Here is a 23,416-nt window from a genome sequence, read left to right as displayed (position 1 = left end):
TTTTATCTATGCTTCCCTCCAGTGACATTTATAGGACAGTGGCTATGGAACATCTAAGGGTGTAATTTTATTTCATTGAAAAATGTTTAACCAATTCTACTGCTTGTGTATTAATGGCTACCTTTCAAGAATGAGCTAAAATTAATAATCTTGCAAGTAGAGGTCACTTATCCTGTTGAGCATCTAGACAATAGAGGACTCCATGTTTCCTAGTGAATAGAAAAGGAAATTACAGTCAGGGGCAGAGGAGATCAGGATCAGGCACAGAGCCAGAAGATTGCATGTGGGGGTGGAGCAGCAAGCCAGATACACCAGCCTGGGAGATGGCTGCAGAGAGAAGTCTAGGAAGCAAGGTAACCTGAGAGTTGGGACAAAATGCTTTGTGAAAATCTTGAGGCCCAGCCAGGAAACAGACTGCTTTGAGAGGGCCAACAGTAGCAGCAGAATATTGGGAAGTGGCCTTCAAACAGGGGCATGAGTCTTCTGCAGGCCTCAGCAATGGGAGGATGGTGCAGACCAACACCGGTGCACATGGGACTTGGTTCTGGGTGTAGAAACCTACAGAACAGCACTACATTGCTCCTTTCAGAGAAAGGACAGCCTGAACACCAAGCCCAAGTAGCTTCATCAAGCCCAGTTGCCCCAGAAAGCCCCTCTTTTTAGATGGGCATCCAGGGGCTGAAACACTCTCACAGTGACATCCTGTTGCGGGATCAGTACAATATACTAGCTCCTCCTCATCCACAGTAACAAATGCCTCCCTTTTAGAGTAACAGGATTAAATTTATAACACCTTTTTTGTATCAAACTGTCATAAATATAAAGGGAAGGGTAAAGCCCTTTGAAATCCGTCCTGGCCAGGGGAAAGCTCCTCTCACCTGTAAAGGGTTAAGAAGCTAAAGGTAACCTCGCTGGCACCTGACCAAAATGACCAATGAGGAGACAAGATACTTTCAAAAGCTGGGAGGAGGGAGAGAAGCAAAGGGTCTGTGGGTCTGTCTATATTCTGTCTTTGTTGGGGATAGACCAGGAATGGAGTCTTAGAACTTTTAGTAAGTAATCTAGCTAGGTACGTGTTAGATTATGATTTCTTTAAATGGCTGAGAAAAGAACTGTGCTGAATAGAATAACTATTTCTGTCTGTGTATCTTTTTTCAGAGGAACAGCCGTGTTAGTCTGTATTCGCAAAAAGAAAAGGAGTACTTGTGGCACCTTAGAGACTAACCAATTTAGCTCATGCTCAAATAAATTGGTTAGTCTCTAAGGTGCCACAAGTACTCCTTTTCTTTTTGTATCTTTTTTGTAACTTAAGGTTTTGCCTAGAGAGGTTCTCTATGTTTTTGAATCTAATTACCCTGTAAGATATCTACCATCCTGATTTTACAGGGGGGTCTTCTTGATTTCTATTTACTTCTATTTTTATTAGAAGTCTTCTTGTAAGAAAACTGAATGCTTTTTCATTGTTCTCAGATCCAAGGGTTTGGGTCTGTGGTCACCTATGCAAATTGGTGAGGCTTTTTATCCAACATTTCCCCAGGAAAGGGGGGGTGCAAGTGTTGGGAGGATTGTTCATTGTTCTTAAGATTCTGGGTCTGTAGTCACCTTGGCAAATTGGTGAGGCTTTTTACCAAACCTTGTCCAGGAAGTGGGGTGCAAGGTTTCGGGAAGTATTTTGGGGGGAAGGACGCGTCCAAACAGCTCTTCCCCAGTAACCAGTATTTGTTTGGTGGTGGTAGCGGCCAATCCAAGGACAAAGGGTGGAATATATTGTACCTTGGGGAAGTTTTGACCTAAGTTGGTAAAGATAAGCTTAGGAGGTTTTTCATGCAGGTCCCCACATCTGTACCCTAGAGTTCAGAGTGGGGGAGGAACCTTGACATGGTGGCATAGTGGTGGAATTAACCTGAAATCATTTTGAGATCCAGTTGAGATTTTTTGAACTAGAAATACAGATTTTAAAAAGGATTTTTTTTTCCTTTAGAGCTGCTGGAAAAGCAGCTTGTTTTCTCTCTGCTTTGGAGCCAGAGCTGAGACAAAAGGGGATTATCTTTGTGAACTGCAGGTTTTCTTTGCCTGGAGGCAGGGTACTTAACTCCTGCAGGAAAATTCACAGTCTTCCAACCCAGAGGTTTTTGTTTTTTTTTCCCTAAAAGTAAATAGGGAGGGGGGTGTTCTACCCATTTTCCTGGAGACAAAAGTGGCAGGGTTTTTTTTTAGGATTTTGATTTTTTTGTTTTACAAGGAGCACAGGTTTGAAAAGGAATTTTTTTTTCCATTGGGCTACTGGTAAGCAGGTTTCCAAGTAGTTGGAGGTTTTTTGCTTTGATTTGGGCCCAGAGCAGAGACAAGGGAATTGTCTTTTTCTGTAGGCTGATAATCACTATCAGAGAATAGGTATTCTATTCCAGCACAGCAAAATTTTACAGCCAAGTATTGTTTATTTCTAAACCTTGGGTGTAAAGTTAGTTAAAACAGAAAGGTTAGAATGACAAAATCCACGGCTCGACACAAGCTGGAATTAGCCAGATTTCAGGCTGCGGAAAGACAAAGGGAACATGAAAGACAGATAGAACTCATGCGGCTGAAGAAGGAACAAGAAAGGGAGGCAGCGAGAGAGGCAGAACAACACCAAGCGACTGCTCACAGGAGAGCTATGGAAGGAAGGGACAAAGAACTGGAGGAGAAGGAAAGAAAGAGGAAGTATGTGGAGGAGATGGAGAAGATAAAGGCTCAGCAGAATATCCCAACAAACCCTAGTAATCCTTCTCCAAGTACCACTTCCCATCCCAGAAAGTTCCCCACCTACAAGGCAGGTGATGATACTGAGGCCTTCTTAGAAAACTTCGAAAGGGCCTGCCTTGGGTACAACATCTCTACTGACCAATACATGGTAGAGCTGAGGCCGCAGCTCAGTGGACCCTTAGCTGAGGTGGAGGCTGAAATGCCTAAAGAACACATGAACAAGTATGAACTGTTTAAATCCAAGGCGAGAGTCAGAATGGGGATAACACCCGAGCAGTCTCGTCGGAGGTTCAGAGCCCTAAGGTGGAAACCAGACATGTCATTTACCCGACATGCCTACCACATTGTGAAACATTGGGATGCCTGGATATCAGGAGCAAGTGTTGAATCTCCAGTAAATTTGCCCTTCCTAATGCAAATGGAACAATTCTTAGAGGGTGTTCCTGAGGAAATAGAAAGATACATCCTAGATGGGAAGCCCAAAACTGTAATCGAGGCAGGAGAAGTTGGAGCCAGATGGGTGGAGGTGGCAGAGAAGAAGAAAACTGGTCGCAGTTGGAGCGGAGACCAGAAGGGACCACCCCAGACCACACCCTATTACGGGGGCTGCCCAAGGCCCCACCTACCTCCCAAAGAACCCTTCAGACCTCTTATCATCCCACCACCCCATTCTCCAGCAACCCACCTCGCCCCAGTGACCCGTCAGCTGGACGATGTTTTAAATGTAACGAGCTGGGGCATGTAAAGGCCAACTGCCCCAAGAACCCCAACAGATTACAGTTCATTGCACCGGAATCACACCAGAGGTCCGCAGGCCCAGATACCTCCCAGATACCCTTGGAGTGGAGGGAAACTGTGAGTGTGGGCGGGAAGAAGGTCACCGCATGGAGGGACACCGGAGCACAAGTGTCAGCTATCCATGCTTCCTTAGTGGACCCCAATTTAATCAACCCAGAGATCCAAGTGACGATTCAACCCTTCAAGTCCAACTCTTTCAATTTGCCTACAGCCAAGTTGCCTGTCCAGTACAAGGGCTGGTCAGGAATGTGGACTTTTGCAGTCTATGATGATTATCCCATCCCCATGCTGTTGGGGGAAGACTTGGCCAATCATGTGAAGCAGGCCAAGAGGGTGGGAACGGTCACCCGCAGCCAGGCTAAACAAGCCGTGAGGCCTAGCTCTGTTCCGGAAACTTCTATCAGGACCCGGTCAGAGGTGATGGACCCGGACCCCAGGCCAATGCCTGCAACAGCAGTAGTGGATCCAGTCCCAGAGACCCAGACGGAACCAGTCCCAGAACCGGAACCAGCCGAACAACCCACACCAGACCCCGTGTCAGCACTGAATCCAATACTTGCAACCTCAACACCAGAGGGCCCCACCGAACCTGAACTGGCAGCAGCCGATAACCCTACACAAGAGGCTCAGCCGGAGCCTGAATCCCAACATAGTGCACCAGCGGAGAGCGGTTCACAGTCAACGGAAACAGCCCCATCCCCTACATCGCTTCCAGAGGGACCAAGCCTAGGTCCACAATCCCATGAGGAACTGATGTCTCCAACATCAAGGAAACAGTTCCAGACCGAACAGGAAGCAGATGAAAGCCTCCAGAGAGCTTGGACGGCGGCACGGAGCAACCCACCGCCTCTCAGCTCTTCTAATCGATCCAGGTTTGTTGTAGAAAGAAGACTTTTATACAAGGGAACTCTTTCTGGGGGACACCGGGAAGACTGGCATTCTCAGAGACAGTTGGTAGTTCCAACTAAATACTGGGCCAACCTCTTGAGCTTAGCCCATGATCACCCTAGTGGCCATGCTGGGGTGAACAGGACCAAAGACCGTTTGGGGGGGTCATTCCACTGGGAGGGAATGGGCAAGGATGTTTCTACCTATGTCCAGTCTTGTGAGGTGTGCCAAAGAGTGGGAAAACCCCAAGACCAGGTCAAAGCCCCTCTCCAGCCACTCCATCATTGAAGTTCCATTTCAGCGAGTAGCTGTGGATATTCTGGGTCCTTTTCCAAAAAAGACAGCCAGAGGAAAGCAGTACATAATGACTTTCATGGATTTTGCCACCCGATGGCCGGAAGCAGTAGCTCTAAGCAACACCAGGGCTAAAAGTGTGTGCCAGGCACTAGCAGACATTTTTGCCAGGGTAGGTTGGCCCTCCGACATCCTCACAGATGCAGGGACTAATTTCCTGGCAGGAACTATGGAAAACCTTTGGGAAGCTCATGGGGTAAATCACTTGGTTGCCACTCCTTACCACCATCAAACAAATGGCATGGTGGAGAAGTTTAATGGGACTTTGGGGGCCATGATACGTAAATTCGTAAATGAGCACTCCAATGATTGGGACCTAGTGTTGCAGCAGTTGCTCTTTGCCTACAGAGCTGTACCACATCCCAGTTTAGGGTTTTCCCCATTTGAACTTGTATATGGCCGTGAGGTTAAGGGGCCATTGCAGTTGGTGAAGCAGCAATGGGAGGGATTTACACCTTCTCCAGGAACTAACATTCTGGACTTTGTAACCAACCTACAAAACACCCTCCGAACCTCTTTAGCCCTTGCTAGAGAAAACTTACAGGATGCTCAAAGAGAGCAAAAAGCCTGGTATGATAAACATGCCAGAGAGCGTTCCTTCAAAGTAGTAGACCAGGTCCTGGTCTTAAAGGCGCTCCAGGCCCATAAACTGGAAGCATCGTGGGAAGGGCCATTCACGGTCCAGGAGCGCCTGGGAGCTGTTAATTATCTCATCGCATTCCCCACCTCCAACCGAAAGCCTAAGGTGTACCATATTAATTCTCTAAAGCCCTTTTATTCCAGAGAATTAAAGGTTTGTCAGTTTACAGCCCAGGGAGGAGACGACGCTGAATGGCCTGAAGGTGTCTACTACGAAGGGAAAAGTGCTGGTGGTGTGGAAGAGGTGAACCTCTCCATGACCCTTGGGCGTATGCAGCGACAGCAGATCCAGGAGCTGTGCACTAGCTATGCGCCAACGTTCTCAGCCACCCCAGGACTGACTGAACGGGCATACCACTCCATTGACACAGGTAATGCTCACCCAATTAGGGTCCAACCTTACCGGGTGTCTCCTCAAGCTAAAACTGCTATAGAATGGGAGATCCAGGATATGTTACAGATGGGTGTAATCCGCCCCTCTGAAAGTGCATGGGCATCTCCAGTGGTTCTAGTTCCCAAACCGGATGGGGAAATACGTTTTTGTGTGGACTACCGTAAGCTAAATGCTGTAACTCGCTCAGACAACTATCCAATGCCACGCACAGATGAACTATTAGAGAAACTGGGACGGGCCCAGTTCATCTCTACCTTGGACTTAACCAAGGGGTACTGGCAGGTACCGCTAGATGAATCTGCCAAGGAAAAGTCAGCCTTCACCACACATCTCGGGCTGTATGAATTTAATGTACTCCCTTTCGGGCTGCGAAATACACCTGCCACTTTCCAAAGACTTGTAGATGGTCTCCTAGCGGGATTAGGAGAATATGCAGTCACCTACCTTGACGATGTGGCCATATTCGGATTCCTGGGCAGACCACCTGGAACATCTACAAAAAGTCCTTGAGCGCATAAGGGAGGCAGGACTAACTGTTAAGGCTAAGAAGTGTCAAATAGGCCTAAACAGAGTGACTTACCTTGGACACCAGGTGGGTCAAGGAACTATCAACCCCCTACAGGCCAAAGTGGATGCTATCCAAAAGTGGCCTGTCCCAAAGTCAAAGAAACAGGTTCAATCCTTCTTAGGCTTGGCCGGTTATTACAGACGATTTGTACTGCACTACAGCCAAATCGCTGCCCCACTGACAGACCTAACCAAAAAGAAACAGCCAAATGCTGTTCAGTGGACCGAAAAGTGTCAGAAGGCCTTTAACAAGCTTAAAGCGACACTCATGTCTGACCCTGTACTAAGGGCCCCAGACTTTGACAAACCGTTCCTAGTAACCACAGATGCGTCCGAGCGTGGTGTGGGAGCAGTTTTAATGCAGAAAGGACCTGATCAAGAATTCCACCCTGTAGTGTTTCTCCTCAAAAAACTGTCTGAGAGGGAAAGCAACTGGTCAGTCACTGAAAAAGAATGTTACGCCATTGTCTACGCTCTGGAAAACCTACGCCCATATGTTTGGGGATGGCGTTTCCACCTGCAAAGCGACCATGCTGCACTGAAGTGGCTTCACACCGTCAAAGAAACTAACAAAAAACTTCTTCGGTGGAGTTTAGTTGATTTTGACATCCAACACATCTCAGGAGCTTCTAACAAAGTGGCTGATGCACTCTCCCGTGAAAGTTTCCCAGAATCAACTGGTTAAAATCGTCCTTGAGATGTAGAAAATATTGTTAGTCTTTATGTACTTGGTAGTATATTTAGAGATGCATGTGTCTTATTAACTCTGTTTTTCCTAGAGCTCCAGGAAGAAATCCCAGCCAGTGTTTCACCCTAGCTGAGATTTGGGGGGGGCGTGTCATAAATACAAAGGGAAGGGTAAAGCCCTTTGAAATCCCTCCTGGCCAGGGAAAAGCTCCTCTCACCTGTAAAGGGTTAAGAAGCTAAAGGTAACCTTGCTGGCACCTGACCAAAATGACCAATTAGGAGACAAGATACTTTCAAAAGCTGGGAGGAGGGAGAGAAACAAAGGGTCTGTGGGTCTGTCTATATTCTGTCTTTGTTGGGGATAGACCAGGAATGGAGTCTTAGAACTTTTAGTAAGTAATCTAGCTAGGTACGTGTTAGATTATGATTTCTTTAAATGGCTGAGAAAAGAACTGTGCTGAATAGAATAACTATTTCTGTCTGTGCATCTTTTTTGTAACTTAAGGTTTTGCCTAGAGGGGTTCTCTATGTTTTGAATCTAATTACCCTGTAAGGTATCTACCATCCTGATTTTACAGGGGGGATTTCTTCATTTCTATTTACTTCTATTTTTATTAAAAGTCTTCTTGTAAGAAAACTGAATGCTTTTTCATTGTTCTCAGATCCAAGGGTTTGGGTCTGTGGTCACCTATGCAAATTGGTGAGGCTTTTTATCCAACATTTCCCAGGAAAGGGGGGGTGCAAGTGTTGGGAGAATTGTTCATTGTTCTTAAGATCCAAGGGTCTGGGTCTGTAGTCACCTAGGCAAATTGGTGAGGCTTTTTACCAAACCTTGTCCAGGAAGTGGGGTGCAAGGTTTTGGGAAGTATTTTGGGGGGAAAGACGCATCCAAACAGCTCTTCCCCAGTAACCAGTATTAGTTTGGTGGTGGTAGCGGCCAATCCAAGGACAAAGGGTGGAATATTTTGTACCTTGGGGAAGTTTTGACCTAAGTTGGTAAAGATAAGCTTAGGAGGTTTTTCATGCAGGTCCCCACATCTGTACCCTAGAGTTCAGAGTGGGGGAGGAACCTTGACACAAACTGCAACTTTCAAAAGCACAGAGGGGAAAAGGGGTCTGTGATGAGGTATACTAACCCCACCCTGGGCCCGAAGGTGTTAAAGGGCAATACTGGACCTAGGAAGCCCTCCCCCTCCAAGCCCTCCCCCTCCAGCTGGAGGAGCAGGTTAAAAGGAGCTCAGAAGCCCAGCTAAAGGCTGGTCCTCAGGCTGAAGGAGAGAGGAATCCTTCTCTAGAAAGAAGGGTGAGCCTGAGTGTGAACCACAGAGCGGGTAGGTCCACAGAGCGTGCATTCTCCAACCACAATCCTGTTTGAGAATGTGCAGGTGTTGGAGACCCCTGCTCCTTTGGGCTCTCTTTTTGTTGAGCCTGGACTGTTGGGGTCATGCCCTGAACTGAAGCTAGATGCTATTCAGAGCTTCCAGGATAACTGGAATAGCATGAGAGAGAAACAGAAGTATGTTATGAAGATGGGTTACCTTTGTATATGAAGTAACCAGATGTATAGGCTGTGTATTGAGTTGTTTCAAATGAAAACTTAAAAGCCTCTAATCTCTTTTTTCTATGGTGAATTAAAGAATAGTGATGGCAAAAAATGTTTTATTCTTACAAAGAGTACAGTACTATACATACTAATTGGGAAGTGCTGGCCAATGTACCCATACAAAACACATCCATATAATACTGTTTAAAATGACTTCTTTCAAACCAGCGGTATGTTGGTGCAGTCTACAGTATACTTTATTTTGGGTTCTGCTATTGAAATATTGGCTCTTCCTCAAAGGAGCATGTCGCTGGTAGTATTTAAGTATCCTGGAGCTAAATGGTTCAGAAAAAAAAACTGGACTTGCATTTTCAAAACTCCTTGTTTCTGTAGCTGAATATCATGCTGGGCTGAAATGAAATCATAACTTATGCTCAACTCTACAAATGATACATCAAAGTGGTTCTTCTAAATATATATAAATATTCCAGGTTCCTTAAGGGATGAGGAGATTGCAAAGATGAAAGTCCAGCATATGGGTTACAGGAGGCATACTACATTCTTGATTGCTATTAGCCTTCCATTTTCTCATCTTTCCCTTCTAGACACAGGGATGCCACTAGGTAGCCCTCTAGACAATAGCAACAACCACTGATTGGAGCATGAGCTCCACATGCATGGCTTTCCAATAACAGCTTTGTTTGTTCTAGTCTTGAAGCAAAGAATGCCTGCTTAGTAATGCAAAGCCATCCTTCTCTCTGTCCCCAGAACAGACCCCAGAGAGTAACAACTGAGGTTTCTCATTCACATCTTGGTCTTAAAATGTTATTCTGTATATTTGTTTTATTTCCTTAAAAGATGAACTCATTGATTTGATGGGTGAACCAGACCAGAACAATTAAAAGATATGAATGTTCATCTACCTTGGATCACTCCAGGTAAATTTGTGCTCCTAATCACTGTGTTTATTTTAAAAATAAAGCATTGGATTCCTCAGATGTTTACCTATTCATTTTTTAAGTAGTTTTATATGCATTTCTTTCTTATCTTTTAAAGACAATGAGGAGAGCAATAGTACCAGGCAAAACTAGTCGTAGCATAGGCAGTACCTCTAAATTTGCCCACAAAGCATCTTAAACCTGACCTGCAATACCCAGCTATGACAATTTTCAGTTTCACCTGTGAACTGATTGCCAATCATACAGAGGCTTTTTACTGGTGACAAACTACCAGTAGGAACTCAGATGATTCATTTGATGGTATCTCACTTGTGATCCAAATGAAGACTTAACTTTAATCCAGCATGAAAAGCCACCCTCCCACCCCAAGCAAGCTTATGAATGATTCAGTGTTTTTCCATGGCTCCAGATCATCACTCTATTTCTGCAGCATGGGATGCAGTTTCTAAATGTACCATTTCAAATGGGTTCAGAAAAACTGTTGCTCATTAATTTGCTTTGTTTGGTCTGTTCCCATAACAATGTTTTCAAAATCCAGCCATTTTCAGTTTCCTATTGTTCTGCTATTGTAGTAATCAAAAATGTGCTAGAGAAGCTAAGAGGTCTAAAGCGGATTCATGTTCTCTTAGCACAACCTTAACCTCCATTGAAGAAATATATATGGGCTCTTTAAGCACTAACCCCCTATGAATAAATCATTTTCCTTAACAAAATGTAAAGAAAAATTACTTTTGATATACAGTGTCAGCTGTTCCAATATAACCCTGATTTAATCTTTTATATAGATACCGCTATGGTAATAGTCTACACACAGTACTGTATTAGATATGCAGACAGAGAAAATAATGTAGGCAGTGCTATTTCCATTTTCTCCATTCAACCACATAGAACACATACAAGAAGAAACTTTTCTGTTACTGCATATCAAATATGTGGGATGCAAAGAAAAACGGGTACTGAAGACAAAGTATATTTCAAATATATTTAATTGACAATATTACAAAGGTCAGTTCATTTCCAATTGATGAGAACAGTTGAGCAATGGCTGAGGTCTGTTTGGGTTTGCCTACACTGCTATTAAACCCTCGCAGCTGGTCCGTGTCAGCTGACTTGGGCTTGTGGGGCTTGGGCTACAGGACTATAAAACTGTGGTGTAGATGTTTGGCTCGGGCTGGAGCCTGGGCTCTGGGATGCTTTTCTGCCAACCATTTCACCCATCAATACTGTACAACCATGCATTACCAAAGATTGCAGGGTTCCAATGTAATCCACTCTGTTCAGCTCCTCCCACAGCACTTTCTTTTTTTAATTCCTTCTGGGAGAGCTTGGGAATCCAATGCCTGCTGTCCACACTATTGCATGTGCATCTCTGGTTTTCCTTGCTGTATACTTTGAAAAAGGCAAGAGAGATGGGCTTCTTTAATCTTTGTGCAGTAGCCACAAAGAAAATGAAGAGAAATGCTTAATTCTTTCAAATATATTGTTTGTCCAATTAACCTTAAAAATTGAATTATTTTCTTCCTATAAAAAAAAAAAAATCTGTATTGTGCATTGTTGCAATACACTGACTATTTCCTGCAGTTCTCCAATGAGTAAACTGCTACAAATGCTGTTGTCAAGCCATCCACATTTTCTCAGTATGCAGCAGGTTTTACGTACACAGAATGTTTAATTAATTTACTAATTAATGTTTTTTATTATTATTATGCTACTGCCATTTGGCAGCTGTTTTGACAAAACTGCCTTCCTCATTACAGACTTTCTACTTGTGAAAGGAAGTCAACCATAGCAAATGGACTTATTAAATTATCCAGCTCACCAATTATATAGTATAGAATTATTCATCCTGATATAATTTGATCAGAAAAAATCATTTATCTTTAGTAACTGTGTTAAATTAGATATTATTCTGCTGCATAGGTGCAATTTTGCAAGTGTCTGTAGTTAGAAAACTTTTTTTAATTTACTTGAACACTGAGTTATCGCCTATTTTGTGATTTCACTTTGTTATCAAAAAGGTTAGTTTCTGACTAATCACTCCACTGAGCCCAATTCATTCAAAGCTTGAAAAGCAACACTTAGACGTTTCAGAGCAAAATGCCAGATTGGTACGTTTTATTGGTAATACAGTTTTGAAAAGAGCTAAGTCCAAATATATTTGGATCTGTTTATAAATTAATTAATTCAAAATCAATCTTACTGTGTCTTAATAGAATTAATATAATGTAGTTGTGTGCTTTGCAAGTGTTTTGGCATTGTTGCAGCAGTGCTTTAATTAACATTGAGATGGCACTTTAGAATTAAAAGTCCTATTTTATTCATACGGACAAATACACAATGTATCTTAATTCTCAGTGTATTTATATCTAATTATTTACCATGTATAATCTCTCCTTTACAACAACAATAAAAAAGACAATGTTTGATGTGTTTTAAGACAAACGTTACAAGGTCCCAGAAAACCAAGTGAACCTAAAACTGTGTGTGAGCTAAAATGAATATTCTAATGGCACAAAAATGAATACTTTAAATATCACAATGATTCTGAAAACATTATTAATCTATATCTTACAATTCAGGTTGTATTTCAATCTACAGCATGCTGAAAATAATGTGGACTAATCAAGTTTGAGCTATTGGGGAAAGTTAGCCTATTTCAGGTCGACCTACTTTAGAAGGATATGCAGGGTTCAGGAAAGCAGGCAATAACATCTCTGGTACATGAACCTCAGTCCTGTTCAACATTCCACCTGGGCAAGACAACTATTACCTGGGAAGAATACACTTGTGTCACAGCTAGGGGGTTCTCACAGTGCTTTCCAAACTCTTAATTAAACCTCACAACATACCAGGAAGGTAAGGAAGTACCATCACCCCCCATTCTACAACTGGATAAGTGAAAGCAGAGATTAAGTGGCAAATCCTGACTAAGCACACCCTTCACTTTTTTAAGCACTAGTCCACGTCTTTATTGGATCCTGTTCTTGAGTTCTTAGTTTTGCAGACCTTGACTATCTTTTCAGCCAGTGCAGTGTAGGGAGACCTGTGGATACTCTAGCTTCTTTTGCATGCTCCTGTCCCCATCCCACTTCCAACAAAAACACAATAAAATCCATTGCAGCAATTGTTTCCCAGACTGAAAAGGAAAGAGTATCCCCAGAAAAGAGTAAACCTATCGGCCAATGTCAAAACATTCAAAAAATTGGTGCATATTACTAGGCTCCTGAGTCTTCCATTAATCATTGAAATAAGTGGCCTAAATTCCAAAAGTTCTAAGATCTCAGTAGCTACTATTGATATCAGTATTGCTGGGCACTCAGCACTTTCGAAAATCAGGCCACTTATATAGGCGCTTAACTCTGGGATGAGGAATCTATCGTTAGGCCCCATCTTTTAAACTCTTGGCCTTAGTTTTAGAGCATCACCATGAGCCAAATCCTCAGGTCCTTACTTAGTTTTTTTATCCTGAGTTAGGCTTAGTAGAGGGCGTCAGGATTTGCCCCAGTCAGTACTATTTCTATAAAGATTATCTTTTTCTCCTGTTTGTTTGAATTTCTACAGAATCTTCCCCTTTCTTCCACAGTAAGCTCAAGATCTGCTTTGACTTTTTAATCTCTCTTACACTGCCCCCCCAACTGGACAAAACACAACCACTCCTTCCCTGGCCATATCCTTGCCAGAGCCAGGGAGGCAATCCAGAGTACAGCTGGCATTCCAGGGCTTTACTATCTGCCAGGATTTGGGTAGTAGAGAAATGGGTTTGTTGCCTACTAGCTGCCAGATGTCTAAGGTGCAGTCTTTGGGCCAAAATTATTTATCAACCACTGTAATGTTGTTGATGTTCTGAGTTGTTAATCCTGGACATTAAGAAATCATGAAACCAGCACCTCTCCCCCCCCCCCCCCCATGACTAGATTGCCTAGAAATTATGAACATTTTTTAAAATGATAAATCTGGGTTCTTGTTCACGTCTTCTGGCTTTTTAGCTTTTAGTGTGCCAGTGCTTTATATTGTTAACCATTTATTAGCAACTATTACTTAAAGAAAGGGGGAAAAAAGAGAGTTGCTATTTCTCATGCGGTAAAATGATTCTAGTAGCTGGAGCTTTAAGAAAAACACTAGAAATCATGAGACGTGATTAAAAATGTGAGTGTTAGCAGTGCTGTGATGAGCTCAGCAATGTCTCCATGAAGGTTGGATGCGGGAAGAGTGTGTGGATATGGGGCATGGGGATGCTCTACTGAATTATGTTTATTCTGTGTTTAGCAAAGAGGCAAACACTGAGCTTTGTGAGAACATCTTTACTGCATCATCACTTAAGACTGCGTGTCACTTGAAAAAGATTAACTGCCAAAAGTTTCCCCCTCTTGTCCTTACCCTGCTTGAGAATCATACTTATAATCACTGGTCTTGAGCTTCCTCCCTCTCTCTCACAGGCTTTTACCTCATTGTAGCTCTGTTTGACCTCAGTAGTTAGTCCAGATTAGTATGGATGGATATGCAAGGAGAATCAGGCCCACTGTTTTTAAATTATACAACCATGTATGATTGTTTGAAGAGTCTTTGTTCGCTTCTCAGAGCCCGGCTGTTTACGACATCCGATATGGTATATGTATTTAAGTGGAGATTTTGTCTTTAACCTGCTAAAGCAACAGTTCTAGGTCAGTTTGACAATACACACCACATAGTACCCAGCCCCACAACAAGTTTATGTGGTAAATGAAACAACATCTCAACTCATTTCTATTTACCAGGTTAAAAGAAGTGTGTGCTTGCTGTTTTTGTGTTTGTTTATGAATGGACTCTCATCTGTTTGCAGCTAGAAATACATTTCTTTTAAAATTAGTTCATAGAAGAATCTGAGGGCTGCTAGCATGAATCAGTGTACATTTTTTTCTAAAATACTGCAGAATTGAAAAGTTTTTCTCAGAAATAATTCAGCACCTTTAGCTGGACATGAATTGTGCAGACCTACTTAAAATAGTGAAGCTTTAAAGATGTATTTCCTCCCCCGCTCTGATGCTTCAAGTTGGGTTTCAGTCAAAAACCATTTGAAAGGCATTTGAGAATCTAAAGTAGCTTAAAAATGACCATTCTTGCTCTAACCTACCAGTTACAGAAGGGGATTAAATGTCTTTCATAGTCTAAAATTGTGCATTTTAATAAGTCACTTACAATTTCAAATCCCAAATGAAAGAGATCAATCTGTACAACCTGTAAATTTGCTCAACATTATGGCTATTAGTTTAGGATCAGATTCTGAATATCCCTTATTCAGGTGTAAAGTAAGGGGGGTGGGGTTTTGAGAAACTTCCCCTTCTCCTCCCCAAACCCTAGCATAGCATACACAATGTCTTGGCAGAATTGCAGTCCCTGTACCTAGGGAAGTTCAGGAATTGTTCCCTAATTACTCACCTCAGGGGTGCCTGATGTCCCCAAATAGATTCTGTGTCACTGAGAATGCTTCACTGTGCAATGCTTCACTGTGCAATGAAGTGTGAATGGATCTACACATGTGCTTAACATTACTCACATGAATAGTACCATGAATATTAATAGGACTCGTGGGCTTAAAGCTAAGCATTAAGGAAGTATTTTCATGATTGGGGTATAATTTTATATAGTGTCTTTTTTTATACAAATTGTATCCCAAATACTTTCTAGAATTGATGATGTACTTACTATAGAAGATCTGAAGATAAGAAAGAGGAATTAAAAGGCACCAAAAAGGGTCAAAATAAAAGCTTGCCAATGAGGTTTGACAACAGACTTACCCCTGGATAAGGTAAGTCTGGATGTCTCTGTTGTTCCACATAAATGCACCTTATATCTTTCTTTAAAAGGTGGAAATGGTGCTATGGTTTTCTGTAATTTTCTATATTGCAACTAAAATGGCAGTCTCTCTGACTGATTAGAAGCTGTCTCCCTTCCAGTGCTACTCTTAGTTAGTCTAACAGCCTGCCATTAAATCTGTGTGAAAAGTCTTTCATCTGTAAGATAACTTACACAACCTATAACTTTTGGGAGGAAATATTCACTTTTCTCCAGGCCAGGTTTCTGTCTGCTGTGAAGCATAGACAGAAGAAAATTTTCACCAGAGTAAATGGAAGCCTTTAGACTGACAGCAAAATTTCCTAAATGTAGGGCTAATCCAAAGCAGCCCAGTATACACTTACATCCTTCTTCTCTGAGGTGTTACACAACTCAATTGTGACAGTAAAAGTGTTAGCCAGGAAAACATACATAGCCACACACACATATATAGCTGTATTACGGTACTGAATATGTATTGGGGTGTACAATATATGTGTATATTAGCACCGAGTAACACATTTTTTCACCAATTAATTTTTCATGTTTTTAGCAACATTTTGAGGGCTCAAACGCTTTCTCTCAAACTAGTTTGCGGTCTGGTTTGAAATCTTACACGGAAGGATGAGGGCAGCCATCTATGCAGTTTTGGATTGCAGTGGGAACACAGTAGCACAGAAAAAATCACAAACATTTCTTGTGCAGAGACAGATACATAGACTAGATAAATAGGGGGATGGAACCAGTCCGGGATATTTACATTCTGGTTCCATCTCTGTAAAAGACAGATCTTTAGTAGACCCTGGAACATCAAGATCTTTTATCCTGTGAGCCAGCCAGGGCCTAAGGCTCAGCGAAGGTCCTCTGATGCCAGCAACAACCACCATATTTCCCAGTGAGTAGGCACAGGTGGCGCTTCAAATGATCTGATCTTTTGAGTTTTTAGAGATACTCTTATTTACCCTGGAGTAATGGTATATATGGTTCCACAGCAGGGGATGTGCAGCAAGAAACCAATTTCAAGCAATTGATATTACAGGTGGTTCATGTGTCCACAGGGATAGAGGCAATTGACTTGAGCATGTTGTCAGCTCAGTGCTTAATTTGTGCCAGGGCTGAGCCCTGGCACCTCTAGGTTTGGCAGTTCATAGCCCCAGCACCTCTGGACTTGCTGCATCATTGATGAATGTAAAAAAAATACTTGAACTCCAGCACTTCTCATTACAAAAGAAACACTGTGTAGGCTGGACTGTCAGTAGTGAGCCTTTTCTCAGAATGTGCTGTTGCTGTTGCTACTTCTCTCGCCCCTTGTACCACAGAGAGAGCACAGTGTAAGAGGTATGTCAACTTAGATCAGGTTTTGGGGCAGAAGGATAAGGGAAGCAATTCTGAGGCTGACAGCACAATGTCTCTAGTTGTAGTCATTCTGGTGTGGCAGCAGCTGAGGGTATGTCTACAACTACGAAATTAGGTCGATTTTATAGAAGTCGATTTTTAGAAATCGATTTTATACAGTTGATTGTGTATGTTCCCACTAAGCGCATTAAGCCAGCGGAGTGCGTCCTCACTACCGTGGCTAGCATCGACTAACAGAGTGGTGCACTGTGGGTAGCTATCCCACAGTTCCTGCAGTCTCCGCTGCCCACTGGAATTTTGGGTTAAGCTCTCAATGCCTGATGGGGCAAAAACATTGCTGCGGGTGGTTTTGGGTGCATGTCGTCAGTCGCCCCTCCCTCCATGAAAGCAACGGCAGACAATCGTTTAGCGCTTTTTTTCTGGGTTACCCATGCAGACACCATGCCATGGCAAGCATGGAGTCCGCTCAACTCACTGTCACTGCTGCTGTTGTGAGCATTGTAAACGCCTTGCGCATTATCCTGGAGTATGTGCAGAACCAGGCTAAGAGACGCCAGCACAAGGAGGATTTTGATGAAGATATGGACACAGACGTTCCTGAAAGCACGGATTGTGGCAATTGGGACATCATGGCAGCAGCGGGGCTGATTGATACAGTGGAATGCCAATTCTGGGCCAGGCAAACCAGCAGGTATGGGATGATTCACAGTGGCTGTGAAACTTTCGCATGCGTAAGGCCACTTTCTTGGAACTCTGTGAGTTGCTTTCCCCCACCCTGAAGCGCAGGAATACCAAGATGAGAGCTGCCCTGACAGTTGAGAAGTGAGTGGTGATAGCCTTGTGGAAGCTTGCAATGCCTGACTGCTACTGGTTAGTCGGGAATCAGTTTGGAGTGGGCAAGTCTATTGTGGGAGCTGCTGTGATCCAAGTAGCCAATGCAATCATTGACATTCTGTTATCAAGGGAAATGTGCAGGTCATACTGGATGGCTTTGCTGCAATGGGGTTCCCTAATTGTGGTGGGGCGATAGACAGAAAGCATATCCCTATCTTGGCACCGGACTACCTTGCTGACCAGTATGTGAACTGCAAGGGGTACTTCTCAATGGTGCTGCAAGCACTGATGGATCACAAGGGACATTTCACCGACATCAACATGGGATGGCCGGGAAAGGTGCATGACGCTCGCATCTTTAGGAACTCCGAGCTGTTTGAGCAGCTGCAAGAAGGGACTTACTTCCCAGACCAGAAAATTACCATTGGGGATGTTGAAATGCTAATAGGCTTTCCGTCTATCGCCCCACCACAGTTAGGGAACCCCATTGCAGCAAAGCCATCCAGTATCAGTTAATAGTTATCCTTGGGGACCCAGCCTACCCCTTGCTCCCATGGCTCATGAAGCCGTACACAGGCAGCCTGGACAGTAGTAAGGAACAGTTCAACTATAGGCTGAGCAAGTGTAGAATGGTGGTAGAATGTGCATTTGGACATTTAACAGCACACTGGTGCTGTTTGCTGACTAGATCAGACGTCAATGCAACCAACATTCCCATTGTTATTGCTGCTTGCTGTGTGTTCCATAATATCTGTGAGAGTCAGGGGGAGACGTTTATTGCGGGGTGTGACATTGAGGCAAATCACCTGGCGTCCGATATTGAGCAGCCAGACACCAGGGCGATTAGAAGAGCACAGCTAGGTGCGCTGCGCATCAGAGAGGCTTTGAAAACCAGTTTCATGAATGGCCAGGCTACGGTGTGACAATTGTGTGTGTTTCTCCTTGATGCAAACCCACCCTCTTTGTTGATTTTAATTCCCTGTAAGCAAGCCACCTTCCCCCCTTCGAAATAAAGTAACTATTGTTTTGAAACCATGCATTCTTTCTTTATTAATTAAAAAAAAATGAGATAACGGACAAGGTAGCCCGGGTGGGGTGAGGGAGGAAGGAAGGACAAGGCCACACTATGTTTATCGTGTTTATTGTAGTCACACTAATAATCAAACTGTTTGAATGACAGCCTTCTGTTGCTTGGGCCATCCTCTGGAGCTGAGTGGCTGGGTGCCTGGAGCCTCCCCGCCCCGCGTTCTTGGGCATCTGGGTGAAGCGGATATGGAACTTGGGGAGGAGGGCACGCGGTTATACAGTGGGTGCAGCGGGGGGTCTGTGCTCTTGTTGGTTTTCCTGCTCCCCCAACAGACGCTTCATCATGTCCGTTTGCTCCCCCATAAGCCTCAGCATCACGTCCTGCCTCCGCTCTTCACGCTCACTTAATTCTTTCCTGGCCTCTGCCACTGAATGCCTCCATGCATTAAGCTGTGCCCTATCAGTGTGGGAGGACTGCATGAGCTCGGAAAATATATAATCACGAGTGCATTTTTTTCACCTTCTAATCTGCGATAACCTCAGGGACAGAGATGATGGGGGGAGCATAGAAACATTTGCACCCACGGGGAGATAAAAAGGGAGAGTAAAATTTAAGATGATACGTTTCTGAGAATAAAAGGGAAACTCTTTCACAGTGAATCAAGCAATTCACAGCACATGTGCTTTAGGTACAAGGTTGCGTTTTGCCTTTTATATTGAGTGCCTGCTGGTATGGTGACACATCACACACAGCTGGGCAACAGAATTCGGTTTCCAGTCAGCCATGGTAAGCCTTTTGGTATGTGGGGTTGGAGTCTTATGCCTTCATAACATGTGGGAATGTTTTCAAACTGCAGTGCCCTCCTTTCCCAGAGCAAGCAATGGGTTGGGTTTCACATTTCAAAGGAGGGGATGCAGTTTTCAGGTGGATGTGCAGCACACACCTACCCCCACCCCACCGCGTGGCTATTCTCCGGGATGATCCCTTCACCCCTCCTCCCTGCCGCGTGGCTATTCTCTGGGATGATTGCCAAGCTGACGAAACGGGAAATGAAATGCAAAAGTTCCTGGGGCTTTTCCTGTGTTCGTGACTAGTGCATCTGAGTTCAAAGTGCTGTCCAGAGCAGTCACAATGGAGCACTCTGGGATAGCTCCTGGAGGCCAATACCGTCGATTTGCATCCACACTACCCCAAATTCGACACAGCAAGGTCGATTTTAGCGCTACTTCCCTCATAGGGGAGGACTACAGAAGTCAATTTTAAGAGCCCTTTAGGTCGACGGAATGGGGTTGTTTTTTGTGGACGCAGTCATTTTTAAATCGACCTAATGCAGCTAAATTCGACCTAACCTAAGTGTGGACCAGGCCTAAGTCACCTTGTTTTTCACCAGGGTCCCACAGCATAGCCCAAGCATTGCCGATTCTTATTATTTGTACACTATCACTACCAGGGAAAGAAACATTGTATGAACCATGTAAATCTTAGCATTGACATAACTGAACTACATGCTGAACTATAGTAAACCAGCCCTAACATAGCTAAATGACATAGAAATCAATTGATGGGGAATCCCAAAAATTCCAAATTGGAATGCTTATCTCAACTTTATGAACCTATCAAAGATGCCCTCTGGTGGCGGTGTCTTCGGCACTCAGCCTCTGGTCTGCTACTTCCGTCTCCCATCTTCCTGGAATAGGGATGGAGAGCCAAGCAGGGTCATTGCTTAGCACGGGATTGTCTGTGTCAGGCTGATAAGTGGCCCTGCTCCTGCTGTTGCAGCAGAGAAGCAGAGCTGCTCACCATTGCTGCCTGCAACTGATTCTTCCTGACTGGTTCTGAGTGAGGAAACAAAGTACCTCTCCTACCTATGAAAAAATGATTTATAATTTTCATTCTGATTATTCTATCTTACCATTAACACTGTAGATAGACATGCCTAGCATTGACCTGCATTTTCTCCAAGCTGGAAAAAACACTACAATATTTGCAGTTAAAATGCCAAACAACTAATGCAATTTGATGTAACTATTGATCATAAAAGAAAGAGGCTGGGAAAACTGGCAGTGTCACTTGTGAAAATCAGTTTCTTAATATTTCCATTCATTTTCCCCACAATTTCCTTTTGTGCACATTTAGCTTAGTTCATTCTGTGGGAACTGCCTCGTAGTGCTTTGAGCCAATAATGGCCCTGAAAAATGAACTGTGGAGCATCAAGAAACAGGTACACTTTAGGTTTGTGACCCTGACAAGACTCCAAAAGGAAGAGGCTTGCAGAAGGGGAGACTTAATAGTGAGCATCTGTGGTACTAACAGGAGGACAGCTGGCTATTGTGACTTCCCATATATAATGACGGATTCAATTTTCAATTTCAATTTTCAGGGTCTTTTAAAGAATAATATTTGAGTCATTGGGGATGGACTGATGAAGATGCCTTCCCAGAATGAAGCAATTGTTTAAAAAAAGTAAATAGCCTGATGTGATGGGGTGTGCTTCCCCACACTGGCCCTTCAACAGCTCAAGTAGGCCCAATCAGCTAATTAGGCTGCAAACAAGGGAGTTTTAGGCTTGAAGCAGCTAATTAGAAAGAGGCTCACTTGTGAGGGACAGACAGGGCTTCTACAAAAGACAGGAAATTGGAAGGGGGATTGCAAAGAAGGAATTTGTAGTCATTGTCTGAGAAAAGGGAGGAGTGTTTGGGGACTGCAGAGATGTAGTTGCTCCCTAGGAGGAGGGAGTGGTGAAACTGGTAGACCCAGAGAAGGAAGGGAGAGCTAGGTTAGGAAAGGGCTCAGAGAAATGCAGCAAAGTACAGGGTAGAACAGACCATGACTACTGACTAGAGGGTCCCTGAGCCAGAACCTGGAGTAGAGGGTGGGCCTGGGTTCTCCACCCAGCCACAGGGGAAGTGGTGTTGGTGGGGAATTGCATAGGAAGACTGTCTGAGACTGCTTAGGAAAAGATACTTTCACTTCTCGCCCCCCAGCCCAGGAGGGAAACCACAATAGTGACCTGGCTGGAGGGGTGTGTTATGAAAAGGACCCTGTAGCTCATAGAAGCAAGAGAGGAAAAACTAATGGGGTGTAACTGCTGGAAGGGACATTGGCCTAACTGAGCTAATCCCCAGAATTGACAGGAAGCAGTGCCATCCAGTGGTGAGTAGAGGACCCTGTCGCAGCTGGGTGTAGGAATAACATACAGAAAATATTATAGTGCTCTTTTATTAGATGATATCAAGCAACCTTCATCTGCACAGTTTTGGATGCCACACATTTAAGAAAGAGAGAGATTTAGAGATTGGAAAAAATCCAGAGTAGGGCATTGAGGCTGAAAAGAGATTTACATGAGAAATTGCAAGCACCCGAATGATTTATCCTGGAAATAAGTTAGAGAATATTTGAATTAGGACTCCACTTTCTAAATAAAAGGGAATAGAGAGGAGACCTTGGCATAAGGATTCTGACCCAAGGCAGATGAGGAGGGACTCTGCCACTGAGATCCTGATGGGGGTGGACAACAAGTTAGGAGGAGAGGTGAGCCACATTCCCTGATGGAGTAAACTGTGGGATGAAGAGCAAGATCTCATTCTGCAAGCAAGATGAGAGGTATATGGGGAGAAGGGAGGGGGAACCCTGTTCCTCACATAGGGGGAAATGAATGTGTATGGTGGGAAAGGGAGAGCCCCTTTCTCTCAAGGATGAGGAGCAGTGGGGATGGGATAGAGAAATAAGGAACCCCTGGCAAAGGGCCTCTCACACTAACAAAAGGAGAAGACTGTGGGAGAGTGCAGGGGGATAGCCGTACCTGTGATGCTTCTAGTCCCAATCTGAAACAATCAGTAATGATGTCTCTTGTGATTTTTTTTTCTTCTACACTAGAATCAAAGCCAGCAAGACTTTGTAGCTCAGTTACAGGGCCTCCAGTCTGAATTGCCTCAAACTCTAGATAGGGCAGAGAGGGCTCAGAGGCTGTGTCTTGTCCAAAATATTTGCAGGTACGTTTAGGGGGAAAAAAATAAAACAAAGCACTCTACAGAGTGGGTAGCTGGCCTGAGGAATTCACCGCTACAGGCGGACAGTGTCAAATATTGTAAATGGAGTTTAGAAACAGCTTTTTATGCATGCTAACCTAAAGCAAGTCTTTTTGACTCCTGAAGCTGGAGGAATTTCTCCTATGTACAATATTGCATAACATGCCTCACCAGGATGGAGCAGAGGAATTGCCTCCCCTAAGCCAGATAATACTGGCTGATGCTGGAGGCAGGTTCCTGGACTCAATGGACCAGTTGTCTAATCCAGTATGGCAATCCTGAGTTCAGAAAAGCTTTTACCAGGAGGGACATCTGTAATTTTATTTCCTACACTGCTTCAGGAGATTAAAAGCTTGGAGGTAAAATTAGAAGTTAAGACTGATGCTATTGCTCTCTGCATAAGTATGTTGGAAGAAAAGACTGAAGCTCTTGAAGGCAAGATGAAAACAGCAACTTCAAATGTTCAGGATATTCAGAAAGACACAGATTTAAGGCTCTTTTAAGAGTTTTGACAAAAGATATTGCGTTTATTACAGGAAAAATATTGAAGCACTTGAAGTGCATTTTGAGAGCATTGGGTTTTGTGGAAAGGCCTGAAAGGGTATATCCCTTTGAAAATTATTCTCCTCTTTGGAAAACCATGTTGGAGAGTACTTGGTTTCCAAACAAAAAGCTTTCTAATTCCTGTCAAATTAGGGATTTTACAAATGTTTTAGGTTTGGCTATACTAATGCTACCTTCGTGGATTAATGTTGTCTCTTAAGGCCTGACCCAAAGCCCATTGAAATC

The sequence above is a fragment of the Caretta caretta genome, chromosome 2 (genome assembly GCF_965140235.1).
Source record: "Caretta caretta isolate rCarCar2 chromosome 2, rCarCar1.hap1, whole genome shotgun sequence".
NCBI lineage: Eukaryota > Metazoa > Chordata > Testudines > Cheloniidae > Caretta > Caretta caretta.
The sequence above is the reverse complement of the archived record's forward strand: the minus strand, read 5'-3'. Positions refer to the sequence as shown.